Source organism: Anolis carolinensis, chromosome 2 (assembly GCF_035594765.1).
Source record: "Anolis carolinensis isolate JA03-04 chromosome 2, rAnoCar3.1.pri, whole genome shotgun sequence".
In the NCBI taxonomy this organism is placed as follows: Eukaryota; Metazoa; Chordata; class Lepidosauria; order Squamata; family Dactyloidae; genus Anolis; species Anolis carolinensis.
The window spans coordinates 266,070,719-266,087,242 of NC_085842.1; the positions used below are offsets into that span (position 1 = coordinate 266,070,719).

The window sequence follows — 16,524 nt, forward strand, 5'->3', positions numbered from 1 at the left end:
CAAAGGACAACAACAACAACAAAAACCCTTCTTCCCTTACTTACTTACTTAGGTGTTCCCTCATTTTCCGAGTATGATGGGCCTCCAAGTGTAGTGTCTTGGTGGTGAGTACGTAGGTGACTGTGGAGTCCTATTCTTGACCTGCATGTTCTTCCACAGTGAGGACATCGGATTCCAGATGGACGGCGGTCCCGGACAGGGTTGGCCTGGCGCGCCTTCTTCTTGGCTTGTTTCTCCCTTTTGCCCTCCATTTGTGCCTCTTCGAATTCCACAGCACTGCTGGTCACAGCTGACCTTCAGCTAGAGCACTCAAGGGCCAGGGCTTCCCAGTTCTTGGTATCTATGCCACAGTTTTTAAGGTTTGCTTTAAGCCCATCTTTGTATCTCTTTTCCTGTCCACCAACATCCCGTTTTCTGTTCTTGAGTTGGAAGAAGAGTAACTGCTTTGGGAGACAGTGATTGGGCCTTCGGACAACATGGCCAGTCCAGCGGAGTTGATAGCGAAGGCGCATTGCTTCAATGCTGGTGGTCTTTGCTTCTTCCAAGACACTGACATTTGACTGCCCATCTTCCCAAGAGATCTGAAGGATTTTTCGGAGGCAATGCTGGTGGACTTTAAAGACATATCTTTAAACGTTTCCATTGACCAAAGAAATGGATCAGCAATTCCTCATTTCTTCCAGCGCATCTCCTGCTGCTCATCATCTTTTCTTTTCTTTTTTTCTTTTTTGCTTTCCTCCTCCTTTTCCTCTTGGGGCTTTCTTCTTCCCTTTCCAAAGCTCAACAACAACAACAAAACCTTCTTCCCTTAGTAGTGAGAAAGCGATGCCATGCCCCTGCGCTTCACACTCCCCCCCCCCTTCCCAATAATCCTCACTAGGAGAGAAAGGAGGGCAGCCAATTAATCGCTCTCACCAGTGCCTGTCTCTTCTCCTGTGTGCGCCTGCGCGTGCGGTCCTGCTGCTGGGGGCCAGCCAAGACTGTTGGGAAGCTGCCAGTTCCCCCCTCCCACACCTCTCTCCTCTCACTCGCCCCCCCCCCTTTTCCTCCTCCTCGCAGCCCCGCCCCCCACGCGCTCCTTCCCGGGCTGTCAAAGGGAGAGTTCGCGAGCCCAGTCCGGGATCCAGCCCGGGTTTTGACTCCGCCTCCTCCCGCCAAGCCAAGCTTCCCAGTGACAGAAAGAAGAGTTGGGACGGAGGCTCACTCGCGCTGCGAAAGCCACCGGCGAAGAGAGAGACAACTAGGGAGCGAGAGAGGGAGCGAGGAGGAGGGAAAAGCCGCGAGTTGGAGCCCCGCTCAGCCGTCAGCTCTGCGCTGTCCCGCCCGAGGAAGGGCCCTTCCATGAGCAGCGGAGCTTCCCCGCACCGAAGAGGCGGAGAAGGCGGAGCAGGAGTGTCGCCCCCTCGCTCCCCTCGCCTTTGGGGCAAGGCAGACCCCGAGGAAGGGGACTTCCAAGCCGGGCCCGCTTCCCGCTTCCCGCCTCCCTTTCCCCTCCTCTCCCTTGGAGATGAACTCGGCGCGGTCCCCAAAGGCGAGGCGAGACTAGCCGCCGCCTCCTTCTTCGCCTACTTCTCCACCGCGGGAACCCCGCTTCATCATGACAAAGGATTGCCAAGGAGCGAGTTTGGCGGAGCCATCCCCGTAAACGGATTACTACTCCTCCTCCTCCATGGGACGCCCCTCCATCCGCTAGTCCAGTCCTCGGAAGCGGCCGGGCACCGACGACGAGGTACGGACGGGGCCTCGGCGTGGCTGGCTCCCTTTTCTCTCTCTTGTCTCGGGGGTCTTGGGTTGCTGTGATTTTTCCAGGCTGTATGGCCACGTCCCAGAAGCATGATGTTTCGCCTGCATCCATGGCAGGCATCCTCAGAGGTTGTGAGGTCTGTTGGAAACTAGGCAAGAGGGGGTTTGTATATATGTGGGGTGGGAGAAAGACCTCTTGCCTGTCGTAGGTATTTATTTATTTACCTTGATTACGTGGAAGAAAGAACTCTTGTCTGCCAGAGGCAAGTGTTTATTTATTTACCTTGATAAGCATTGAATGGTCTTGCAGATTCAAGGACTGGCTGCTTCCTGCCTGAGAGGAATCCTTTGTTAGCTGGCCCTGATTGTTTTCTGTCTGGGATTCTCCTGTTTTCTGAGCGTTGTTCTTTATTTACTGTTATTTATTTTGTCCCGGGAGGAGGCGTTGAGGGGAGAGGTTGCTCAAGAAGGCAGCGAAGGGAACAGCGAAGAGGAAGGAAGCGCCAAGCCCCGTCCCGGGAAAAGGAAGCCAAGGCGAGGGGGCTTATTGGCGGCGGTGCCGCTTGCCTCTGTCCTCTCCTCTCCTCTCCCCGTGCGCTTCTTGCCAGGCTTCTGTCCCCTTGTGTGTGCCTCCCCGCCTCCGGCCTTTCTTTCCCCCTTTTCTCGAAGTCCGCTTGTTTGGTGGGATGTTTTCTCCCCCTGCCCTCCACTCCATTGCGAGGCGAGGGGCGGCGGCTGAGGGGCCGGGCTATGTATGTCTGAGGGAGCCTGGCAATCAGAAGGCAAACAAACACATACAACCAGCGGGACACAAACCAGCGACGCGCCTCGTCTCCCCTTTAGGCTTCCTCGGGGGGCGAGGCTGGGCTGAGGAGGGCCTTGGGGGGGGGGGCATGCTGTGTCTGAGGGAGCCTAACAATCCCAGGCACCTCGGCTCCTCTTTAGAAACACGAGGCTTCCTCGGGGGGCGAGGCTGGGCGTGGAGCCTTTGTTTGCCAGACAATGTTCGCAGGGGGCTGAGGAGGGAGAGGCTGAGGCCTCGGGGCCTCTCTGCGCCGCCTCAGGCCGGCCGGGTGCCTGTGTGTCAGGAGTGTCTCTGTGTCTCCTTCGCTCTCGCTGCCTTCTTTGCCGCCGCCCCTCGTCGGCTTTGTTTGCCGAGGCTGGGGAGGGCTGAGGTTGACGCAAGCCTGGGGCGCCTCCCCTGTGTGCCCCCCGAGGGCTGTGGGGCGGAGGGAGGGGCCGGCGCTCCTTCTCCCCGCAGGGCGCGCGTGGAGAGGGGCATTTGGGGCGCGCGCCTCACAATACAAGGCGAGAGGGGAGTGACCCACCCGGGTGGTCTGGTCTCGCCTCAGCGCGGAGCCTCCCGCCCTTCCCTCTCGACGCTCGAAGAAAAGAGGACCCAATTGGGTCACCACCGTCGCCTCTCCCTTCTCCTCGCCCCCCGGTGCCTCTCCTTTCTCCTGTGTATGGAGCCCCCTCGTCTCCAAGCTCTTCTTCGTCCTGGGGACTTGGATGGAGCGGGGAAAAGGGAGAGGATAGAGGAGGAGGAGGAGGAAGAGAGGCCGAGGGCGAAGTCGGAGGAGGCGAAGGAAGGGCCACTCTGAAGCAGGGACAGAGCGAGGACCCCACTGGAAGGAGGTGTGGCTCGAGGTTGTGTGTGCCCTGCTTCCCATTGAGCAGAGCATGGAAGCGCAGGAGTAGGAGAGGCAGCGCTCAGTCTTCAGGTAACAATTGGATTGAGAGGGGGCGTCTCTGCTCAAGGAGACAGCCCATTCTTTACTGGCCCATTTGTTTATTTCAACCGTTCCCAACCTTTGGGCCTCCAGCACCGCTGTACTCAATTGGGGGGGGGGGGGTTAGGGGTTCAACCCCCCCCCCCAAATATTTAAAGTTTCAAAAAAAAAACCTGGTTTACTCATGAATTTTAACTGATTAACCAAATCCCCATGAGTATCCACTGAAATTGATCTGTTTTGATTGTCTACTGAAGTTTATCGATGGAGCCAGATTTCTAAATTATTTTCCATTATGGAACTACTCTTCATGATTCACTAAAAACTTTCAAACTCCCTCCCCCCGAATTTTTTTTTCTGGCTATGGCCCTGGCCTCCAGGTGTTTTGGACTTCAACTCCCATAAATCCCAGCCAGCTTGCCAGCTGTTAGGAACTGTGGGAGCAGAAGTCCAAAACACCTGGAGGACCAAAGGTTGGGAACCACTGGTATTTGATGGTGTTAGCATGATATTAGAGCAGGCATGGGAAAACTTCAACCCTCCAGGTGTTTTGGACTTCAACTCCCACAATTTCTAACAGCCTATTGGAGGGCCGAAGTTTGCCCATGCCTGCATTAGAGTCTCTGAACATATTCTCCTTTGTGTTGATATAATGCAGGAGAATGTGGGTGGATGTGCATCCCTGCACACACCTCAATGCCATTCTGCCACTCTGCGTTTGGTGACCTAAAACTTGCCACTCAGTTCATCAAGGCACAGGATAAGACACAGCATCCTGTTTTTCACTGCAGAGACTCGTCTCTGGAGAACACAGTGAAGTAATTATTACAAGAGTTAACCCTGTGCCCGTAAGCATAGTCAGAGGGACTGTCCTGCTGCTGCTATGACATATATAGGGTTTAGGAAGAGGGGAGAGGGAACATAAAAGTGTGTTTTCTCTATTCACAGTACCTTTGGTTTTTACTGCTGTCCCAAACCGTTTTCATGTGCAGTACATGCAGTTGCTCCTTGAGCCTGGCAGCGAGGACAGCCAATGCGAGGGGTAACTAACTGGTGTGTTTGCGGTAGGCTGAAACTGGTGTCATCAGGAGAGCTTTTGATTGTATATGTGTATGTGCTAGGTGTCGCAAGGAGGAGGAAAAGCTCTCACTTGAGAATAATGTGTATTGAGTGCTCTGGCTGTGAATTTACATGAGTGAAATTGGGAGGCTACAGATGCCCATGTGTTGTTTTCCTCTGCCTGCTGTTCTGTTGGAGACATGAAACAGAATAGGGGTGTGTGGGGTTTGGGGAGGGGGGGAGAATTACTGAGCGACCATTGCTTCCTTGGAGCATTCGTATTCACAGTCTAATTAACACACCCTCACAAATAATGTCTAATCCAGGGGGAAAGAGTCTCACTGCACACCTGAGAGACCTGGTTTAAAAAGTGTTCCCGAAAAGTTTGGGTTTTCTTGAGTGAGGGGGGAAAGTGTCTGGAGAGATAGTTCACATATTGTTTAATCTTTGAAAAGTTTCATGAAAAGTGAGGGGAACGTCTGCTTGGTTGTGGTGGATGAAACCAAGATACAGACAAAAGGTTTTAAAAAACCCACAGTCTCATTTGGTTTTCTAGTAGTTTTGACAAAGAGAAAAAGAGAGAGTTGTCCTCTATTCATCTAGTTGCCCAACCCAAAGAATTTCTGTCACTGGCTTTGCTATGCAACTTCTATTGTATTTTAGCAATGGGGGGAATTCCTCCTCCCATTCCTTATGCCTGTTTTTTTATATGTTCCCATTTCTGTGGAGGAAATTAGAATTCATTGCTTTCTTTGCTAAGAGGTTGAGTGGGTGCTTATATATATGTTTGAAAACCTACAGTTTTATTCCTGTTTAAACAGATTAACTGCTAAAACAACAAGTTGTCAAAGTTTCATTTTGTTTGCAAGAGTCCAATATTTGGTCACTTATATGCCTCAAGAACATAATGGAGTTCAGATCATTATAAGCACATCTGTAAGATAAAGTGTGGGAACCAAGCAATTCTCGTCATGTTGCCAGTGGAATCATTATCCAGGGTTGGGGTTAATTATTAACCTAAATTAAAGGGGCAGAATCTTGTCTCCATTTGTGTTATTGTTTCTGTAAAGCACAATGTTGTCTTTCAAAAGCAAACAAAACCCAAGAATTCTTAGAATGCACACTTTTTTGGGGACCAGATCCTCATTCCCTACTCCTGGGAGTTACTATAAACATTTTAGTAGTAAGAGTTCAATGGGTAGTACGATGTTTTATGAAAGATCGAAGGTTAATTCTCATGATATTCTGAATCTGGAGCTTTCAAAGCAAGCAAAAAAGAGATCATGACTTCGGTTAAAAAAAGTTCATATGTCTCTTCATGCTATTTGGTTACAAAGTGGCAAACAAGAAAAATCTTGCCTAATGAAGCCTTTAACAAGATTTTCACTATGTATTTGGTTCAGTGCTTAAGATGATAAGAGTGTGCTTCCACTTCAGTGAAAGTGAATTGCAAGGATACTTCTATGTGTACTTATATGCCTTCAAGTTGCTTATCAACCTACCCCTTTTTTTAAGACAAGGAATACTCAGAGGTAGTTTTGGCAGTTCCTTCCTCTGAAATATAGCCTACAGCACCTGGTACTCCTTGGAGGTCTTCCATTCAAGTACTAGACAGGGATGACACTACTTAACTTCCAAGATCAGACAAGACCTGGTGCTTTTAGGGTATTTAGGTCATCAATACTCATTATATTTCTTGGGTTGAAATGATTCCATTTAAACTGGGTAGCAACTTAAAAAACTAAAACATGGTTCTTGTGAAAAGACCTTAATATAAAATAATGATCAATGGGTTTACCCTTTTTACTCAAGAGAATGAATTGATTTTAGTCTTGGTTGGACATAAGGAAGAGTTCGATATCCTGCCTGTAGTCTACAGGGAATTAGTTGTACAAAAAGTCAAAGGAGATGAAGTGTCCACATATGTTCTCCATATTTTGTATTAGTGAACATCATATTACTTCCCCCCCCAAGTTTTAAAAAATCTATTGCATGTGCTAAAACCAATGTTCTTAAAAGAGGAAGTAACTGGGCACTCAGACAGATAAAGAACATATGTTGCTAACATCCCCAGCTACTTAATTTAACAAAAGAAAATGCTGTCTCTAACCCATTTTTTACAGGTTGAAATCTAAATAGCCAAGAAGTTGTTGCTGGTGAAGTTTGAGAAAAGGGGCATCAGGGCTTAAGGGAAAGAAGCTGCCTTAGTGATTTAAAAAGAGAGATAAAGGAAATTAATGACCTGTGAAAGGTCCAAAATAGAACTGTGCTCATTAAAAGGAAGTGGGCAGTGGTAAACTTGTTTGCTAAAGGAAAGGGGAAATGTCACCTCAACAAGTGTAAAAAGAGTCCCATGTTAACTACATATGAAAGGAGTTCTCATGGTTTTATAGCAGTAGAGGACATAAAAGGGATTATGATGACCTCTCCTAACACACGTATTGCATCCTGTCTCTTTGGAGGAATACATTGTTGTGCTATCTAGAGGAATGTTTAGGGCCCTGTTAAAGTCTTATTGCTCATTGTGCTGAAGAGTTTAAAGACCAACCATAGTCATACATGAGGGGGTCAACTACATCATAACATTTAAAATTCTCCTGACAAATTATGCATGGGCAAGGGCATGGGCATGAGGAAAAGACAAAACAACAACACTGGTGATACCTTTCTTTACTAACTGTTGTCTGCATTTTTAAAAAGTAATGATTTTTTCAAATCAGGAGGCATTATTCAGTAGTTGCAGTGAAGTCAATGAAACTTTTAAAATCAAAAACAAATACAAAACAAACTGAATAAGTAGTTAGAACAAAGTATTTGTATTAATTGAGAAATAAGTTAAGACACCATGAGTGAAAAGGTATCATAATATGAAGCAAACACTGACAACCCATTGTAGATTTTGATTAATGCTGGGATAAATCCACTGCCACATCCTCCAGACTGTGGATTCAGTCTTTCCCCAACTTTCAATCTTCCCCACACCAGCTCCAGCTCACCACCAGCCCCAGCTCTACATCTAGCCTCTTACCCAATACTTTCCCAATACGTCCTGTCCTCTATCTCAGCAAAACAAGACAGAAGCTAGTATTTCTTCTGTAATGCCTGTAATTGGTGACCATGAAGTGCTTTCAGTAATTAACTAATTACATTCAAAGCACGGCAGTCAGGTAAGTAAGAGATATGCAGTGATCAAGTCACCCGACAAAGAGATGCAGCTTCTTGTGGGTTGGCAGCTGCTGTCTCAGCCTACAGAACCAATAGTAAAAGAAACAGCAGATAACAGGTTTGGTAGCCTAAAACCTCTATCCATTTGGATTCAAATCCCTATATAAATTTGTTTCCTATCCTCCTATCACTTCATTTTCCCACATTCAACACTCCTGTAGTTTTTAATACCCACCCATAGAATTTTAGCTCAGTAACTAATGACTTAGGTTTTATTATAGCTTTCCTTATACTCAGTAACCTCATTCAGAAGGCAAACCATTTTTATCTATTTGTCACATTTGCATCCCCTTTGTTTTCAAAAACAAACAAACAAAGAAAGCAGAAGCTCAAAGAGGTAGGTCAGACTGAGAAAGAAGGCTTAGCCAAAAATCACCAAGTGAACATTTTGCCTCAGTGGATATTTTTGTCCCTATTATCTCCCTGAACAGTAGTTCAGTCCAGTTTACACCCTATGCACTCTTCCAAGGTTGGGGGCTTTTATAATTCAACAATAAAGCTATATCAGAGTGGGGGGAAAGTCCTCCTGCCGGGCACACTCAACCTTCAAGCCCTATGTTAGTTAATTTGCTGTTGCTCCTAGTCTCTAAAATGGCAGATATTTAGCCTGAAATCAAAGTGTCATCACCTCATTTCTGAATTGGTTGAATTGATATAGGGGCAAATATTTGCTTGAATATGGTTTCTCACCCCTTTAGTCTACCCGCAGTATTTTCTTTTTTGAGCCCTTTCCTCATACAGTTTATCACTCAGGTTGCAATACAAGACACATTGGTTATTGTGTGTTCCTTCAGATTGTTTCTGACTTATTGTAATCCTAAGGCAATGCTATTGCAGTGTTTTCTATGGCCAAAAATATATGACTTGCCCAAGGCCATCTAGTGAGTTTTCATGGCCAAGTGAGAATTCAAATCCTCATCTCCAAGAGTCCTAGTCCAACACTCAAACCACTATAGCATGCTGGCTCCATGACATACATTTACTTGCCCTAAATGTTAATGACCTAAGTAAGATTAGAACTACATAGCCCAGGAGGAGAGGAAAGCTTAGTAGCATCTTCATGTTACAGTGTACTCTTAAACATATTTAACCAGATTCCTCAGCCTGCATGCATTAGGGGTTCATTGTAACATTATTAAGCTTCCCTCCCTTCTCTTTTCTTTCTAACTGAGTCCAGAGCTCCAAGGTACTGCACAGCTGACAACCTTTGCAAGCTCACTCAATGTGGTATTTGTGTAATAGCTCACATTGTAACAATTCACATAGCTTAGTATATTCCTGGTTGCATTGAGGTATGGCAACTTTGTGCCGGCCATACAGGAAAAGTGTAGAACTAAAAAAAATGGGACATAGCTAAGAAAGACCATTCATGGTGATCTTGCTTTGAATAATAGAGACAATGCTGGTACAGTAGCTAATTCTTTCAATTTGCCTTTGGACAAATATTTCATGGGCTGATGATGTCAGTGAGGCTGTCTTTCTAACTGAATTTACTCAAGTGATAAGTCAGTTTACTCTCCATAAAGTAAGCTAAAATAGCTGGATTTAAGATGAATTAGTACAGTCAATTTCAGTAGAACTACATTGGCTTAAATCCAAAATGCTGGCAGATTGTGCTGAAAGATAGGTCAGCAGTACTTAATTATCTGACTAGGAATTTGGCCTGGAACCATGAATTAACGTCTCCAGTTTTCTTACAGTTTTCTAAAATCCTATCACTTTAATATTCTTAGGTTGTTAGAGGCACATATATCACAATAAAATTGTCACTAGATTTCTTTAAAACAGAAATCTGCGGGTATAGAGATTCATTTTCTGATGAGATACCTATTTCTTTAAGTTATTAGTACTACCTCAACTACTTAGGAAGCAAAATGCCCATTTGAATTACCTGCAGTAGATTAGGAAGACATCTATGTGTTGTCTAAGGCTTTGATGGCCAGAATCATTGGGTTGCTGTGTGTTTTCCAGTCTGTATGGCCATCTTCGAGAACCATCCAGAGAAAATGCTCCTGGAACATGGCCATACAGCCCAGAAAACTCATAGCAATCTAAAGTTCTATTTGCTTATTATGTTTCTATTCCACCTTTAAGCCACCATTGATTTCCAATTTCCAAAGGAATTTACAATAATTAGAATCTTACACAAACTTACACCTTGAGCCTAGATCTTACTAAGGTGCAAAGTATGTGCCTGGGCTCCATTACCATACTATACATGTACAAACCTTCATGGCTAAATGATCTCGCATCACATATTTGGGGATTCCCACTACAGAAGCAGCAGGAGCCCCAAAGCTCTAATACAGATTTACCATTTCATTGACAACTGGGCCAGTAAATGTTGTCCTGAATTTTGAAACATGCTGTAGAAAAATGAAAATAGTGGTAGTGAAATGAAACATTTGAAATATTCAGACTGCCAAAGAATAGTACATTGTAAATATATTTATATAGAAGCTGTCTGCTAGTCTTGACAGTTAAGAAGCTTAAAAGCTGTTAGTGTTAAATAAAGAAGCGCAGGAGGAACTGAAGGAAAGTGATATAGTAAAAAATAAAGCAAAAAACCTACCATCCGCCTCCATAAAATCAGCAAATGCATTGAACAGATGACCAAAATTGAAGTTCCATGTATTCTGTATTCATAGCTAACTCTGGATTGAAGCTAGGATTTCATCAACATTACTTTAAGCATATTGAGAGCACTTCCATAAGGATGCATGTTGCGTTTTTGTTTTGTTTGTTTTTTTAGAAATAACCCGACAGTTCAGTTTTCTTGAAATCTTAAACCACTTTTATATGGAACATTATCCATGCAAATAATCATTTCTCCATTATACGGAATGCTATTATTTCCTTTTTCGTCCAACTTGGTCATTTAAAACAGCATCCTATAGTGCATCTATACAGACTTAAGTAGTAAGTACATATAAAAAAGATAAGCCAGCTATTAACAGAACTGCCAGTTGTTGCATCTCAAAAAGATATGTGGTATCTCACTGCAGACAGTACTGACCTTTCCTTTTAAAAGTATTATTAATAACAGCTATTACTATGTACAGTATTTCAGGGCAGATAGTTGGAATTCACACTGAATATAGTGGCTCCCCCAGTTCTGCTCTATCATTATCAATAAACCTCCTCTGCTGAGGTTTTTATTTTTGCCTGGCTGAAAGTCTGTAGGATGGGGCAGTTGGCGCAAATTTCTTAAAAGTTATACTCAGCTCTGTGGATTCTATACCTCATTGCCTTCGATGCACATAAAATACTTAATAGGAGCCAGAGGAAACAGATGCTTTCATTATAGGCATCCAGACATAGTCTGAGTCCAGTGTATTAAAAGACTTCTTAGTGCTGGATTGTGATTGTCATGTTGATTATTCACTATAGAAAGAAGTGTTAATTCCTGTACTTTCCATCTATATTGCCTGGGCACAGCAGCTACACAAAAACATTTGAGTGGTTGAAATGAAAGTATTCTTACACTTTCAAGGAAAAGAAAGTTCTAACTTACTTCTGAAACTTTTGTAAAATAGTTAAGACGACATCTTAATTCCAGAGAGAAGAACCCCCCACCAGAGGATTCTAAATGGCAAATAATCTATGAGGCACCCAACAGTGCTCTATTCTTACTAGTTGCATGGGTGACAATTTATCAGATAATTTGATGTCATTTTGATGGGACCTTTTTAAAGCAATTTGCCCCCTCCTCCTTTTATTGATACCTATCAAAATCTTCTGTTTACTGCCAGCTTTGACATGGATCTGTGCTAATTCCTCCTCTGTTCTTGAATTATGGCCTAGTTTGACACTGTCCTTGCCCTCTTCATCTATTAATCATGGAAGCTGCTTTCTTATTCGGTTGCCATAGTTTCAGTGCCTCAGATAGTGTTGGGGTGTCTTGGGAAAGGCTTGAGATACACTAGGACTTGCAAGCCTTGCAGTTATTCTGGCAGTTGCATAGCTCTAAAAGAACAGAACACAGCTTCCAACATAATTCAAGGTTGGATTAAAAGAGGCAACTTCTAGATGTGTCTCTCTGGACCTTGTTATGTGCACACCCAGCTGATATTTACTCCAGGATTTGCTTCTTCCTGTTTTTTTTTTTAAGTAAACTTCCAGTTCAGAGAATAATACCTGCTTTTATCTAGTGCAAGTAAAACTAATGCTTTTCCTTAGGGCTGTTGATGAATGACTGAGTAAATGAAGGTTTACCAAGCAATCCAGGTAATTTGTTTTAAAATATATTGAAGCTAGCTGTGTGTGGCATCACAAAGGAAATATCTGACGTTTCTAATTTCTGTTATTTACTTGATTTTAACTTTATTCTCTGAGACTAAAGGATGTCTGGCTAGAAAGTTTAGCCATGTCATGTGTCAGATTGGTAGTAAAGAAAAAAATAACTTTTGATGTCCACAACATGAGTGTCCTTCCATTGTTGATTAGAAATGCCAACCCTTGGTACATCAGTATATCCATTTATCCATCCATCCATCCATCCATCCATCCATGTTTTTCAACATTTTTGTGACCAGAATCAAAGAAAGATAGGTTTTCATAGATGCTACTTGTTTGCCAGGAAAGTGGAGATTTAGGCATAGAAAGATAGTTTGAAATACAAGGCAATCATTCCCAATTCTGACTCTACTCCTCATTCCTCTACTCACAAAGATCCAGAAACAGAACTTTTCTTCATGTTAAGGACCTTTTGTTGAAATCAGTAGTGAAGAGACTTGATAGTGACAGCAACAGTCCCTTGAGTGTTTATGAAGAGAACTGTTTGAATGTGTAGAAAAATAATGGTGCAACAGAAAAAGGAATGCAGAGCTAAGAAGTACAGAATTGTCTCCCCTCAACAATGACCTTTCTCTCCGTTGCAATTATCTCATAGCTTTCTCATCTTCACCAATGCTGAATGTGATCTTGGCTGGCTGAATGGTTCTTTGGGAGATCAGGAGAAGAACATTAAGTATCAGATTTGTGGATGTTATATCCACTCATTCTCTTTTCTGGTACAATTGAATCTTGCTACTTTTCAACTTGACTAGAACAGTTTCTTTTTAAATCCATGGGACTACTGCTATCTCACCATGCTTAGTTTTTATTGGAATGTCAAACCTTGCTCAAGTTGTACCATAGTGATCATTAACCATCCAGTATTGTACATGCCTCTGTTCCAAGGACATAAGACCTTTTGCTTCTAGAGAAATAGTAGCAACCAACTTGTGATGGTCAGTCACCAAAGCCATCTGAATATTTTTAACAGATGAGATGATGACATCGCCACAAGAGTCTTTCTCCCATTGATGGTTGTACAATAAGAATAACAATGAACCAAATAACCAACATGTTCTTTCCTCAAAGGATGCAGGGCTACTTCAGGCAGGGCTCCATCCTAGAAGCATCCTGGGACAGAGCCCTGAGAACACTGGAGGCTTCCCATGTTCTCATTCGGTAAGCCAGGGAAAGCACATGGGGAAGCTAGCCAGTGACGGTTCCCTCTGTGGGATAGGGAAGGGGGCAATGCAGGGCGTGGGTCAGCTAGTTCCTCGCTTGAGGACCTCAGTGTGATGAGGCCCTAACAGTATGTAATAATCTGAGGGTATAGTGATGTCTAAGATTATATACTGCCTACCTTTCAACTTAAAAAAAGGTTGGATCATCAGTTTGGCATGTTAGTAGCCCGAATACCATAATTTTGTAGACTGACTGACTGTTAGTGTTTAAGGGTATTTGTTTTCTCTCCCAAATAATGTTTTCTGTTTGAGATCTTATAATGCAAAACAGATGTATAAGAAGGTAGGGTTTTCATGTTGCCAAAGATCTAGGAACCAATAAACTCTTGTACAGTACTTCAATCCTGTACTATTAAAATGAAGTTGAAGGTCAAACAAGCATTTTGAGCACTGGGACTACAATAATTCTCGGGTACTATTTTCCACTAAGTAAATTATACTCATTGCTCAAGGTAGCACATCTTGGGATAGCTCAGTTGTTTGACAGTGAAAAGTATATGTCCTGATCACTTTACAATACTCATATGGTAGAAGCTTAAAAGGGAAAGTGATACAAGGTAAACCTATCTTGGATCAAAGGTGGTGAAGGTAACTTACACTAATTCATTTATTCTGGATTTGTCAAAACCTGGTCTCACTCTAGCACTTTTAAAGAAGGCATGTGTCCCTTGTGTGAAAACTAATAGTAGCACTTTCTGTTGAGTGTTAACCATCAATGAACATTTTTCTGTAATGAGGCTATATCTTTAATATTAGTACTCTTTTTAGAATGTGAGATTAATATTGTGAATATCCAAGTTAGTACTATTGGGAATTAGTTGAGGAGTCCACGATTATTTTAATTAATAAAAATGCAGTTAATCTTGAAAATGAAAATTTTGTGCATATCTTTATAAAAAAAAGTCAATAGGTGCTCTACATAATGCATGGTATATGTGTTTGCTCTAGACCAAAGTAAATATTGTAGGAAAAATCATATGTGTAATACTTTCAGTCTTAGCCATTTTTGCTACTCATTTACAGAAAACTATATAATGATTTTGACTCATATCAAGCAATGTTGCATCATTTTTATACTCCTAGTAGAATTCAGATTTTGACTTTTTATGTTTGTAAGGTAGCCAAAGTGTTTGTAATAGAGGGACGCAGCTGGCGTGATTTAGAAATTTGATTTCCACAGGGAATTTCCATTGATAGAAAAGGCTCTGTGCTCCAGCAGATATCCTCAACCCTGGAGGGGCCAAGAGGAGTCATACAAGCTTAGCAGCAGGGCTAATAGGCAATCCCACATTCTCCTTGTGTTCATTCTGTCTTTTGGCTCAGACAAAACAAACAGAAAAGAAAAGATACAATAAAAAGGCAAAAAGTTTTATATACAATCCCAGCTGAATTGCCCATAAAAAGATTCTGCTTAGGCTATGTTCAAATATGGAACAAATTTATTCGAGGGTATGAAACTTGTTTTATATCCACTTCTGTTCCTCTGGTAAGCAGAATTTAGAGCAGGGTTGGGAATAATGCAACCCCTGAGATACTATTGGATTGTAACTCACTGCAACCTTGGCTGACATAGCCAATGATGAAGAATCTTGAGAGCTGCAGTCCAACAACATCTGGAGGGTTACATGATTCCCACTTCTAATTTGGTAAATCATTTATTTACAGTGTTTTTTGTGAAGAATGAATATTACTAGTCTTCCTTGTCCAGTCCCATTGTTTTTTCGGCTCATTTTAAGAATATGTGAACTGATGAGGTATTCTCAATGAGGACTATAACATTTTTCTCCTGGGCCTTCTCACACTGCAAATGTATGCCATTATGATTCCATGTTAACTGCTATGGTAACATCCTGTAGAATTCTGGAATTTGCACTTTACAGAGGAACAAAAGTGTTTTAGCAGACAATTCTCAATACCTTTCCCTAAACTAAAAACCACAAGATTCTACAAGATGCTGCCATAGTAGTGGAAATGAAACCATAGAGAGATACTTAGATATTAAAGTGGGGGGGGGGGCATGTTTAAATTGGTTGTGTGCTTGTTGGGTTTCACACAATTTCAAGTTGACTAAATTAACTTTTTCAAAAAGGCATAATGCTAACATTTTTATGGAACTACAGACCAACAGTGTCATAATATTTATGTTTATTCAGTAAAGCTTCACTGTGTTCACTAAATAAATGTGCACAGGATTTCAGCCTTACAATATAATCACATATATGAAGAGCATGTCATGTTCTTCAGTACATGGTTTAACTTATTGACTCATTGTTAAGGTTCCAAAAGAAAGATTTTCCTAATGTATGTATGAGCTAAAATATCAAAACAACCATTCCATTAAAATATTTTTTTTAATCGACTGTGATAGAGTATCTTAAGTAAAGCACTAGTTCTATTCAACCCATCAGTTGTATAATATAATAGTTTCTACCTATTAATTATGAATGGTGAGCTTTTGCAGCATGGACCTATTGATCTTTAACCATATTAATGAGAAAATACCTAAACCACATTGATTTAATGTTTGTTGTAATGTCTTCTAGGAAAACTACTGTGCAACATAGCTCTAGAATTGTATCCTATCTAGGAAACATGATCTCTAAAAGAAATACAATCATATGTATTTTTTCAGTGAGGAGTGATTTGAATAAAGAGAAGAAAAGATTTCAGTATTTAGCACAGCAAGAATAAATATTACATATTGTGGTGTTTTTCTTTATGTCTTGCGTTGCAACTTTTTGTGAGGATAGAAGTCCTATATATACTGTACTGCAACCACAAATATGATGATGTAATATAAAGCTGAGGTTTTGGGTACCTGGAGATAAATGGTAAGTGCTTATCCTTTCAACCCCTGCCAGCTGTACTGTCCCAATATTTTACCTTCCTTTCACATATCTTCCAATTGCACAATGTGACAGGGAGGTCTTGATTAATCCCCTTTCACCACACTTTTCCAGCTATCTTTGAAATGTCCTAATTTTTCCTCTTCTCGTCCCACTTTTCCCCTTCATCCCTGGTTTATTTCAGGTGCTGCAAACTGAGTTCAGGGTGCAAAGGTAGTTTGCAAAGAGTTAACACAGCAGAATCTTCCCTATATTCAGGCAAAAGCAAACTCTTGCAGCTTCTCCTAGCTTTCCAGTTCTTATTCACTAATACTTTTGCCATCCTGATTACACTTAAATGATGCATTTCCATATATGTTCTGATTTTCATCTGTGAAATGTTGGAAGGATATATTTAGGTTA

General features: G+C 42.2%; 1 protein-coding gene across 5 annotated transcripts in view; it reads left to right on the forward strand.

Annotated features, from left to right (window-relative positions):
* The first annotated feature begins 1,590 nt into the window (after positions 1-1,590).
* sema6a (semaphorin 6A) overlaps positions 1,591-16,524 on the forward strand; it is a 193,771-nt gene continuing 178,837 nt past the window's right edge. For 4 of the 5 annotated variants that reach the window (XM_008114038.3, XM_003223033.4, XM_008114040.3 and 1 more), the window contains exon 1: positions 1,591-1,729. The gene's annotated coding sequence lies outside the window, so the exon portion shown is untranslated. Of the gene's footprint in view, positions 1,730-3,329; positions 3,468-16,524 lie in introns of those variants that run through there. The other variant, XM_008114039.3, reaches the window with a different exon arrangement.